The sequence below is a fragment of the Elephas maximus genome, chromosome 1 (genome assembly GCF_024166365.1).
Source record: "Elephas maximus indicus isolate mEleMax1 chromosome 1, mEleMax1 primary haplotype, whole genome shotgun sequence".
In the NCBI taxonomy this organism is placed as follows: Eukaryota; Metazoa; Chordata; class Mammalia; order Proboscidea; family Elephantidae; genus Elephas; species Elephas maximus.
This window is the reverse complement of record NC_064819.1, coordinates 116,091,103-116,102,066: the sequence shown is the minus strand read 5'-3', so window position 1 is coordinate 116,102,066 and position 10,964 is coordinate 116,091,103. Positions and strand designations below refer to the sequence as shown.

At 39.5% G+C, this 10,964-nt stretch overlaps 1 pseudogene; it reads right to left on the bottom strand.

Annotated features, from left to right (window-relative positions):
* Positions 1-371: 371 nt before the first annotated feature.
* LOC126081848 (elongation factor 1-alpha 1-like) lies at positions 372-1,926 on the bottom strand (annotated as a pseudogene).
* Positions 1,927-10,964: the final 9,038 nt, after the last annotated feature.

Here is a 10,964-nt window from a genome sequence, read left to right as displayed (position 1 = left end):
TTCTTACTAATATATTTATATATCAATCCCAAGTAAAACATTGGTTTTCATTTCAGTAAGTCCTACCAGTTGGTCATATAAACGTGCTAAGCTCATCAGCATTCGCTTAAAGAATAAAGGCAGATCCTCTTGAGTTAAGTGAGAAGATAATAATAATGTTCCATATTTTATGTGGTACCTTACTTAAATTACTATCTTTTTTTTTTTTCTCGTTAAACTTCGTTTTAATGGGTCTCAAAATTCTGTGACAGATTTTTGGTCAAGTTGTTTCCATTTAAAAAGTACTGATTTTAAAAACTAATAACTTAAAACTGCCACACAAAAAAAGAAACAAATGGTCCACAAAAACATTCTTTTCCTTCCGGGGGTTTTACGATGCATTGTTATTATTAACCAGTCTTTTACTATTAAACTTAAATGGCCAATTGAGACAAACAGTTCTGAGACCGTTCTTCCACCACTGATTAAGACTGGGGTGGAAGGTGTTATGGGTAACATTCATTTAGCCTTCTGAGCTTTCTGAGCAGACTTGGTGACCTTGCCAGCTCCAGCTGCCTTTTTGTCCACTGCCTTGATGACACCCACAGCAACTGTCTCATATCATGAACAGCAAAATGACCCAGAGGAGGATAGTTAGAGAAGCTCTCAACACACATGGGCTTGCCAGGAACCATGTCAACGATGGCAGCATCACCAGACTTCAAGAATTGTGGGCCATCTTCTAGCTTCTTACCAGAACGGCGATCAATCTTCTCTTTGAGCTCAGCAAACTTGCAAGCAATGTGAGCTGTGTGACAATCCAGCACAGGTGCGTAGCCAGCACTGATTTGGCCTGGGTGGTTCAGGATGATCACCTGAGCAGTGAAACCAGCTGCTTCCATTGGTGGGTCATTTTTGCTGTCACCAGCTACGTTGCCACGACGAACATCTTTGACAGAGACATTCTTGACATTGAAGCCTACATTGTCCCCAGGGAGAGCTTCGCTCAAAGCTTCATGGTGCATTTCAACAGACTTTACTTCAGTGGTGACGTTGACTGGAGCGAAGGTGACCACCATGCCAGGCTTGAGAACACCAGTCTCCACTCTGCCAACAGGGACAGTACCAATACTGCCAATTTTGTACACATCCTGGAGAGGCAGATGCAGGGGCTTGTCAGTTGGACGAGTTGGTGGCAGGATGCAATCCAGAGCTTCAAGCAGTGTGGTTCCACTGGCATTGCCATCCTTACGGGTGACTTTCCATCCCTTGAACCAAGGCACGTTAGCACTTAGCTCCAGCATGTTGTCACCATTCCAACCAGAAATTGGCACAAATGCTACTGTGTCAGGGTTGTAGCCAATTTTCTTAGTATAGGTGCTGACTTCCTTAATGATTTCCTCGTATCTCTTCTGACTGTAGGGTGGCTCAGTGGAATCCATTTTGTTAACACCAACAATTAGTTGTTTCACACCCAGTGTGTAAGCCAGAAGGGCATGCTCACGGGTCTGCCCGTTCTTGGGGATTTTTTTTTTTTTTTTTGTTCTTGGGGATACCAGCTTCAAATTCACCAACACCAGCAGCAACAATCAGGACAGCACAGTCAGCCTGTGATGTTCCCGTAACCATGTTTTTGATGAAGTCTCTGTGTCCTGGGGCATCAATGATGGTCACATAGTACTTGCTGGTCTCAAATTTCCACAGGGAGATATCAGTGGTGATGCCTCGCTCACATTCAGCTTTCAGTTTATCCAAGACCCAGGCATACTTGAAGGAGCCCTTTCCCATCTCAGCAGCTTCCTTCTCAAGTTTTTCAATGGTTCTTTTGTCGATCCCACCGCATTTGTAGATCAGGTGACCAGTAGTGGTGGACTTGCCTGATTCTACGTGTCCAATGACGATGATGTTGATGTGGGTCTTTTCCTTTCCCATTTTGGCTTTGACTTTGCAATAGTTTTCACCAACACCTGTGTCCTGGCGGCAAACCCGTTGCAAAAAGCTTAAATTACTATCTTAATATGATATGTTGTACTGACTGCAATAAGGATTTGAGGTTTACTTTGGCCTAGAATGGCCTGACTATAAGAAGGAATTTCTGGTTTGGGCCGGCTTCCTTTTGTTCAATCCCAGAAAATCTCCCTGGATATCAACGTGGATTTTTTTTTTTTTTAATGAAAATATACACAACAAAACATATACCCATTCAACAATTTCTACATGTACCTATCAATGCCATTGGTTACATTCTTCACATTGTGTCACCATTCTCATTATCTCTACCTATATTTTTCCCCACCATTAACTACTCCCTATGCCCCTTAAAGTTCTCATCTGCGCTTTAGATATACTGTTGTCACCTTGATCATAATAGATAATTATTTAAAAGAGTGAAAAGTTCAAGACATTATCAATTGAGCTAAACTATTGTTTTGTTTACAGAGAACTCCATGTGATAATTTTGGTTCAAGGTTTAAAGAATATTTCAAGGCAATAGATTCAAGATTCCCCCAGTCTAAATGGATCCAGTAAGTCTGATTTCCATAGGAATTTGATGTTCTGTTTCATAGCTATTGGGTCCTCAATCAAAACATTCAGTACTGGTAGCCAGCCATGTACCACCCATTTCTTCTGGTCTCATAGCAAAGGAGGCAGTCGTGGTTCATGAACACAGTTAGACCATTTCTATTTCCAATTCCTGAATCTCCTTCTTCAACTGCTCTAGGAGAATAGAGACCAATTGTATCTTGGCTGGCTGCTCGCAAGCTGGATTTTTAATGGTCCAAATTCATTTGTCATTTTAGCATAGATAAGTCATGCCTTTATTCTTGTTTAAAAAATGAATTTCTCATGTGGAACAATTAAGCATGGAAAAGCTAGGGAGAGTCTACACAGATCAGAGTGAAATGAAAAGCTAGAAATCAGTTGAGAACATTGGACTGTGTGGTAAGAATGAATTAAAATCAGTCAGAAGGCCGAAAGAATTGTCTCTGTCATCCAAACTTTGTACATATTTGCCTGACTTTGTGACAAAACCTAAATGATTCATGCAGATCAACTGGTTTGAACTACACTGCTAAGCTGACAAAGTAAAGGAATCCTTGCAGTTAGCCAATAATTCCACAAACAAAAGAAAAATATCCTTAAAGTAAAAGGTAGATTTTTTTTTTCTTAATTATCTGCATGGTTACCTTAGTCCTTCACTTTAATTTCTGTGTACAGACATAGCTTTAGGCTGGATTCAAATGATTTCTGAAAAAATCTGACTGTGCAAAGTTGATTCAGATTTAGGGACTGTCTTAATGAACATTTTGCTAGACCAGAGAATTTTGACGGCACATTGTGCTTACTCTTTCTCTAGAAACACAGGGGGGTCCAGATCTGGTATGTAAGTATTTAACAATTCCTGTATATGCCAGACCCTGCTCTTGGCATTAAGAATACAAAAGGAATAAGTGAGCTGCTAGAAAACTTGTTTTCAAAATAAATTCATATGTTGATCATTATGGTAAGCGTTGTTAACTCTCTTTCCTGATTCCACTTCATGCCCTTGCCTTTGCTTTCTTTCTTATGCTATCTGATTATATTTTCTGTATTCTTAAACCCTCTCTAAAACAAGATGAGATACAAATAAATGTAAATAATCACACAAATGATTAAGACGCTGTCTTTGCCCTCAAGGAATTTGCAGTAAATGGTCAGTCTTATCCTTCAGGTTCCTTGTGTTCTAGTGGGAAAGGCAAACATGGACACTAATAGTTATACTACAAGATTTGATTTGTTCATTCCATAAAAGTATTAGTACATTAAAATACATATAAGTTTCACGGGAGGGAGCACTGAAGAGGGAATGCTTAACTCTGACTAGGCCAATAGAAGTTTACAAAGAAGAGGTAACTTTCAGTTGGGTCTTCAAGGACATGTCGATTTTCAACATGCAGAGGTAGAGGATGAACACGGTAGGCAAAGAGAACATCATAACCAAAGCAATGAAGGTGAGAAATATCACTAAATTATTTGCGGCTAAAGAGTTGTCTACTGAGATGGGATAGACTCCCAACACTAATACTGGCTGTGTGTTATTTACTTAATCTCTCCAAGTTCCAGTGCCCTCAACTATGGCTTAGTAAGTACACTATTACATCCATGTCATAGGTCTTGTAAAGACTAAAAGAGAAATAAAGAGCATAAAACACTCAGCACAGTGCCCAGCACACACCAAATGCCTAAAAAAAACTAGTAGCAGTTATTATTAGTGTAAGACTGGAGTCCAGGGGAACAAAAGGAAAGAGAAACATTTATCTCCTATTTTATAGTGATAAGTTGTTGCCCCAGTAGCTTTATGAATATACACATTTAGTTGTACAATGATGTCATTCTTTCTCTAACAAATTTCTAACTTCACCTGGTCTACTAAAACCATTATTAACCATGTAGGAAAAGGCACAGATGGCAACGTCATGCTTGAGAATTCAGTCCCTTTCATTTGAGTTGAAAGGATAAAATAGATCTTACAGATCTTTTCCCATAGCAGTATATATATATATATATGGAAACCCTAGTGGCATAGTGGTTAGGTGCTATGGCTGTTAACCAAGAGGTCAGCAGTTTGAATCCACCAGGTGCTCTTTGGAAGCTCTATGGGGTAGTTCTACTCTGTCCTATAGGGTCGCTGTGAGTCAGAATCGACTTGACAGCACTGGGTTTTATATATATATATATCATAAAAATTTAAAGATCTATAATTTTTAAGAATTCTTTAAAATTTTCATAGACTTCTGTTTCTGGAAAGGATTGTCTTGTTGAAACCTCAAATTTTCAGAGGAAGAAACTAAAGGCCAATAACGTACTAAACAAAAAATGCCTGAACAAACCAACCAACAAATAAAACCCAATTTCACCTTGCTGCACACTACTTTGTGATTTCATTTAAAGTAGTCTCAAACAAAAAAGATCATCATAAATCCCAAAATCACTGTATCTTTGGAAATTTAAACTTAAGTTGATGAAAGTCCAGCACACACACACACACACACAAAAACTGATCAGGCATTCATCTGTTTGGAATGATGAGGTACAATTTAGCCTGAAAGCAAGGAGACTGAGGAGATCAGAAAAAGTAATGGGATTTATTTGCTCTGTGAAGGCTAACTATATGCCTAGTAAGACATTGGCATGCTGTTAAATATTTACCTGTTTGAAGTTACTCTAATCATATTAATATACGTGTTCCTCCATTTTTCTCTCTGAGTTCCATCCCTGCATTTATGCTCCTAGTCATATGATTTCTAGGAACCATCTTGATCAAATATTCTAGGAGTGCCCACCGAGAAATGGGTCAGCTCTAGCAGAAGTAAATTTTTCTTAAGAGAACAGTGACTATCATAAATCTTTTAATACATAAAAAGAGGGACAGATTTTACAGATGAGAAATTTTACAGACAGACCGGAAATTTACAGTTATTGGGAAGGCAATAGCCATGCAAAAAGATGTGTTAATAACCCAGGAAACTGATTATCATGATTACTTTTAATACCTAGAATACTCCATGAGAAAATAAGGAAGGGGTTCTAAACATAAGTAAAGGCCTTATATCCAACAGGATTTGTTTTCCAATATGGAAGATAGAGAGACAGAAAGACAGACAGATACATACATACATACATGCATACATACCCCCACGGGTCTGTCAGCTTGTCCTACTATAGGTGCTTTCCTGTTGCTGTGATGCTGGAAGCTACACCACCAGTGTTCAAATACCAGCAGGGTGACCCATGGCAGACAGGTTTCAGACTAAGACAGACTAGGAAGAAGGACCTGGTGGTCTACTTCTGAAAAAAGCTAGCCAGTGAAAACCTTATGAACAGCAGCAGAACATTGTCTAATACACTACTGCTGGAATGTTAACCCCTCAGTTTACAAGGCACTGAAAATGTGACTGGGGAAGAGCTGCCTCCTCAAAGTAGAGTTGACCTTAATGACATGGATAGAGTCAAGCTTTAGGGACCTTCATTTGCTGATGTGGCATGACTCAAAATGAGAAAAAACAGCTGCAAACACCCACTGAAAATCAGAACTTGGAATATATGAAGTATGAATATAGGAAAATTGGAAATCATAGAAAATGCAATGGGACACATAAAAATCTATCCATATCCTAGGCGTTAGTGAGCTGAAATGAACTGGTATTGGCCATTTTGAATCAGACAGTCATATGTTCTACTATGCCAGGAATAACAAATTGAAGAGGAATGGCACCCCATTCATTGTAAAAAAAGAACATTTCAAGATCTATCCTGAAGTACAACATTATCAGTGATAGGATAATATCCATACGCCTACAAGGAAAAAAATGTTCAAGGAAGACCAGTTAATACAAATATTATTCAAATTTACTTACCAACCTCTAAAGCCAAAGATGAAGAAATTGAAGATTTTTACCAACTTCTGCATTCTGAAATTGATCAAATATGGAATCAAGATGCATTGATAATTACTGGTGATTGGAATGCAAAAGTTGGAAACAAAGGTGAAGGATTGGAAAATTATGGCCTTGGTGATAGAAACAAAGCTGGAGATTGCATGATAGAATTTTGCAAGACCAAGGACTTATTCATTATTGCAAATACCTTTTTTCAACAACATAAACAACAACTATACATGTGCGCCTCACCAGATGGAATACACAGGAATCAACTCGACTACATCTGTGAAAAGGGAAGATGGAAAAGCTCAATAACATCAGTCAGAACAAGGTCAGGGCCAACTACGGAACAGACCATCAATTGCTCACAGGCTAGTTCAAGCTGAAACTGAAGAATATTAGAACAAGTCCACGAAAGCCAAAGTACCACCTTGAGTATAGCCCACCTGAATTTAGAGATCATCTCAAAAATAGATTTGACACATTGAACGCTAATGACTAAAGACCAGATGAGTTGCGAAATAACATCAAGGACATCATACGTGAAGAAAGCAAGAGGTCATTAAAAAAAACACAGGAAAGAAAGACCAAAATGGATGTCAAAAGAGACTCTGAAACTAGCTCTTGACTTCTTGGGAAGTCAACACAACCTGATCAAGGCAAAGTCATAGAAGTTTCAAGGAGACATCTAAACTCCTCGAGGGACCGAATTACTGGACTGAGGACTGGGGACCATGGTCTTGGGGGACATCTAGCTCAATTCCCATAACATAGTTTATAAGGAAAATGTTCTACATCCTACTTTGGTAAGTAGCATATGGGATCTTAAAAGTTTGTGAGTGGCCATCTAAGATATTCCACTGGTCCCACCCTGACTGGAGCAAGGGAGAATGAAGAAAACCAAAGACACAAGGGAAAGATTAGTCCAAAGGACTAGTGGACCACAACTATCACAGCCTCCACAGACTGAGTCCAGCACAACTAGATGGTGCCCAGCTACCACCACCAATTGCTCTGACAGGAATCACAGTAGACTGTCCCAGACAGAGCTGGAGAAAAATGTAGAACAAAATTCTAATCCTTATGGAGACTGGAGAAATCCGAGAGGATGGCCCTTGCTCACCCTTTTAACTCAGTACTGAAGTCACTCATGAGGTTCACCCTTCAGCCAAAGATTAGGCAGGCCCATAAAATAAATAATAATACAATAATATTGTATACGAGACTAAATAGGCACACCAGCCCAGGGACAAGGACCAGAAGGTGGGAGAGGACAGGAAAACTGGACAAATGGAAATAGGGAACCAAAGGTCGAGAAGGGGAGAATGTTGACATGTCACATCGTGGGATTGGCATCCAAGGTCACAGAACAATATGTATACAGATTGTTTAGTAAGAAACTAATTCTTTTTTTTTTTAATCTAAAAAAAGAAAGGTTAAGAGACTTGCCCTGGGTCAGATGGCAAGTACTGAGCTTTGAACTCAAGACAGTTTGGCTCCAAACTCATGCTTGTAATCAATTCACTGTGTTGCACATTTTTCCTTGGAAGAGCTTCTGCTTAGGGATCAGTTTAATCTCTGATCATTTCCAGTTTTCCTATAAAGCCACAAGAGAAATTTTACTTGTATGGTAGAGACCATTCCACAGGCAAAATCAATATTTTTATAGGAAAACTTCCCTAGAAATCAACAGTAAATAACTCTTTAATTACTAATCATTTTAGAATGACTCTTTGAGGAGTTAATAATCTCACACCCACCTCTTTTTAGGAAATAGGTGATCAACCTCAAGTATATGACTTCATCAACTCTACAAACATTTCTGGGAGGCAAGTGACAGGTGGTACACCTGCTTTCAATGTGAAAACAAACACGGAGCTGCTGGGTAACTTCTCCACACCATACAGATCCCTTCGCAGACAGATCCAGGAAACGCCCATATGAATGCAGCATAATCGTGTGATGTGGCTGGTCAATCTTCTGTCCTTCATCCATCCTGCTTCTGAGGAAGGAAGCCTGGTTCCGTATATGATTCTTTGCAAGTGAAGCTTCCTGCATTAGAGGAATCATCAGCGGCAAGGCCCATAGAAGCAAGAAAGAACAAATATAAGCTTTCTCAAGGAAAGCAGGCCCAGTCAGCACCATGACAGATTGTGAACTAGATAGTGTTGAATGTAATTGGCTCCTTCTTGTTAAAGGTCAAAGCCATCTAAAAATGACTGCCCTATTCAGGTTTTTCATAATAGATTGGAAAATATGACTTAGAGAAACACTCAGGAAAACTTGCTTCCTAATTTCTTAGGTTTCCTTCTGGATAGTCATTAAGCTTCCTAGAAGGAAGTACACTAGCATTTCCCAAAGTTTTTTGTTTTTTCCTTTCCTAACTTTCAACCCAAGAGAACAATATAAGCTTATGAAACTATGTTTGTGTGTGCATGTCTGTAGATTTATATAGTCATCCCCACTTTTCAGACATCAAAAATAAATTGACCACTAAAAACAAAAGCCAAGCAAAATTAGGCACAAGAGGTCCCATTTAAGTACCATTACACTTTGAGGTGAAGGTGAAGAGTAGCAGCCCCTCCTGATTTTTCATCTTTGCACTAATATTCCTAACTGAATGAACATCCAGAGGATGGTGCTCACTCAGGATTCTACTTCAGATTCTAACACTGAGGTATCTACATAAAGCAGGAGTAGCTGTTGTTGCCCTAGGCTTACTATTCCTAATTGTATTGTTTTGTTGCTCTGCTTGGCTCAGTATGCTGATACATCAATTGTGTAACAGCATAGAAAAATATATATATATATAAACATGCTGGTTTTAGCAGTACTTCTTACCTGCCTTCTCTGAACATTTCCAGGGCAGGTGGTCATTTAAAATGAATGGCAAATATAACCTGATTCCCAGCCAGGTAAAGGAAACCTTCACCAGTTTAATTATGCATTTATCCTGCTATTGTCATTGCAGAGCAAAATGTGGTCATCATTTTAAGTTTCTGCTCCCATTAGCTACAAGGTCGCTATGAGTCGGTTTTGACTCCACGGCACTGGGTTTGGTTTTTTGGTTTTGGCTCCCATTAGGTCCTTAGTTCCACCTGATTACAAAAGATGTACTTGAAAGCAGTATTCAGAAGTTTGGCAATTTTTTAACTCTCTGGCCAGTGCAAAGTCTCATATTAAATGGCATCCCATCACTTTCAGGATAAATCCCAAACTGCCTAGCAAGGCATACAAGACTCTTGATAATCTGGCCACTGCCTACTTGTCCAGCCTGAACCTTAACCACATCTCTTCTCCTCCAGCTCAACCCAACCCCAAGCAAATACTCGATCATTATTCCAAGTAGAATAAATTATGGGAAGTTCTTAATTCTCTGTTCTTCTTGTAGCCACAACATATTGCACATGCTTTTTATATTAGTTATGGTAGGCTAACTGACATAACAAATAACTCCAACATTTCAGTCACATGACCCATTTAAGGTTTGTTTCTTACTCAAGTCACAATCCAGTGCAGGCCAGCAGTGGTTCTCTGCTCCACTCAGTCATTCAGGGACCCAAACTCCTTTCATTCAGTGGATCTAATATCCTCTAGGGCAGCCCTTTCAACTGGGGTGCCATGAGAGAATTAAGCCCTAAAGCACTTAGATCTCCACTATATACAATGAGTTGACCATATCCTACACATCTATAGTGATGGCAGCTATGTACCATCCTTGCAAGAATTGACAAAAGTCCTTAAAATCATTTAAAAAAAAATCATTTTTATAGGACTTAATTCCCTATTAACCCCTTTGAGGAAGAGTGACCCTGGGCATGGTCTTCAATTTTGCTGCATGCTAACTGTGAGAACCACTGCTCTGAAGCCTTGGAGATTTTAGTTAGATCATCTGCACCCATCCCATAAAAGAAAGAAGAGAGAGAGCATGCTGGATCACACAGGAGGATTTCTTATGGGATAGACCTGGAAATAGCAGGAATCACTTCTTTCCACATTCCATTGGCCATAACAGTCACATGGCCCCATGTAACTGCAATGAGGCAGGAAATGTAATTTCCTCCCATATGCCCAGAAGGAAAAGGAAACAGGGTTTGACAAACCCTTAGCAGTATCTGCTATTCTCTTTCTTTTGACTGAAGAGAAACTTCCTTTCCCTTACCTCTTCTCTTCCCAACTATTCCACTTACTTAGCTCCTTCTACCCCCTAAAACAGTAGTTACTTTCTCTGGAAAACATTTTCTTGCCATCCCCCAAAGTTCATCAAAGCACCCACCACACAGTTAGCTTCTGTCTTCTCTAGCATCAACAGTGTATTCCTGGTCCCTTTTACAACACTAGATATGCAATAAAAACCTCTTAAAATGAGTGGACTCATAGTGACTCCACAGGACAGAGTAGAACTGCCCCATAACGTCTCCAAGGCAGTAATCTTTACAGAAGCAGACTGCCACATCTTTCTCCCACAGAGCAGCTGGTGGGTTCGAACTGCTGACATTTCAGTTAACAGCTAGTCACTTAACCAGTGTGCCACCAGGGCTTTTTATGATACACAATAGGCAC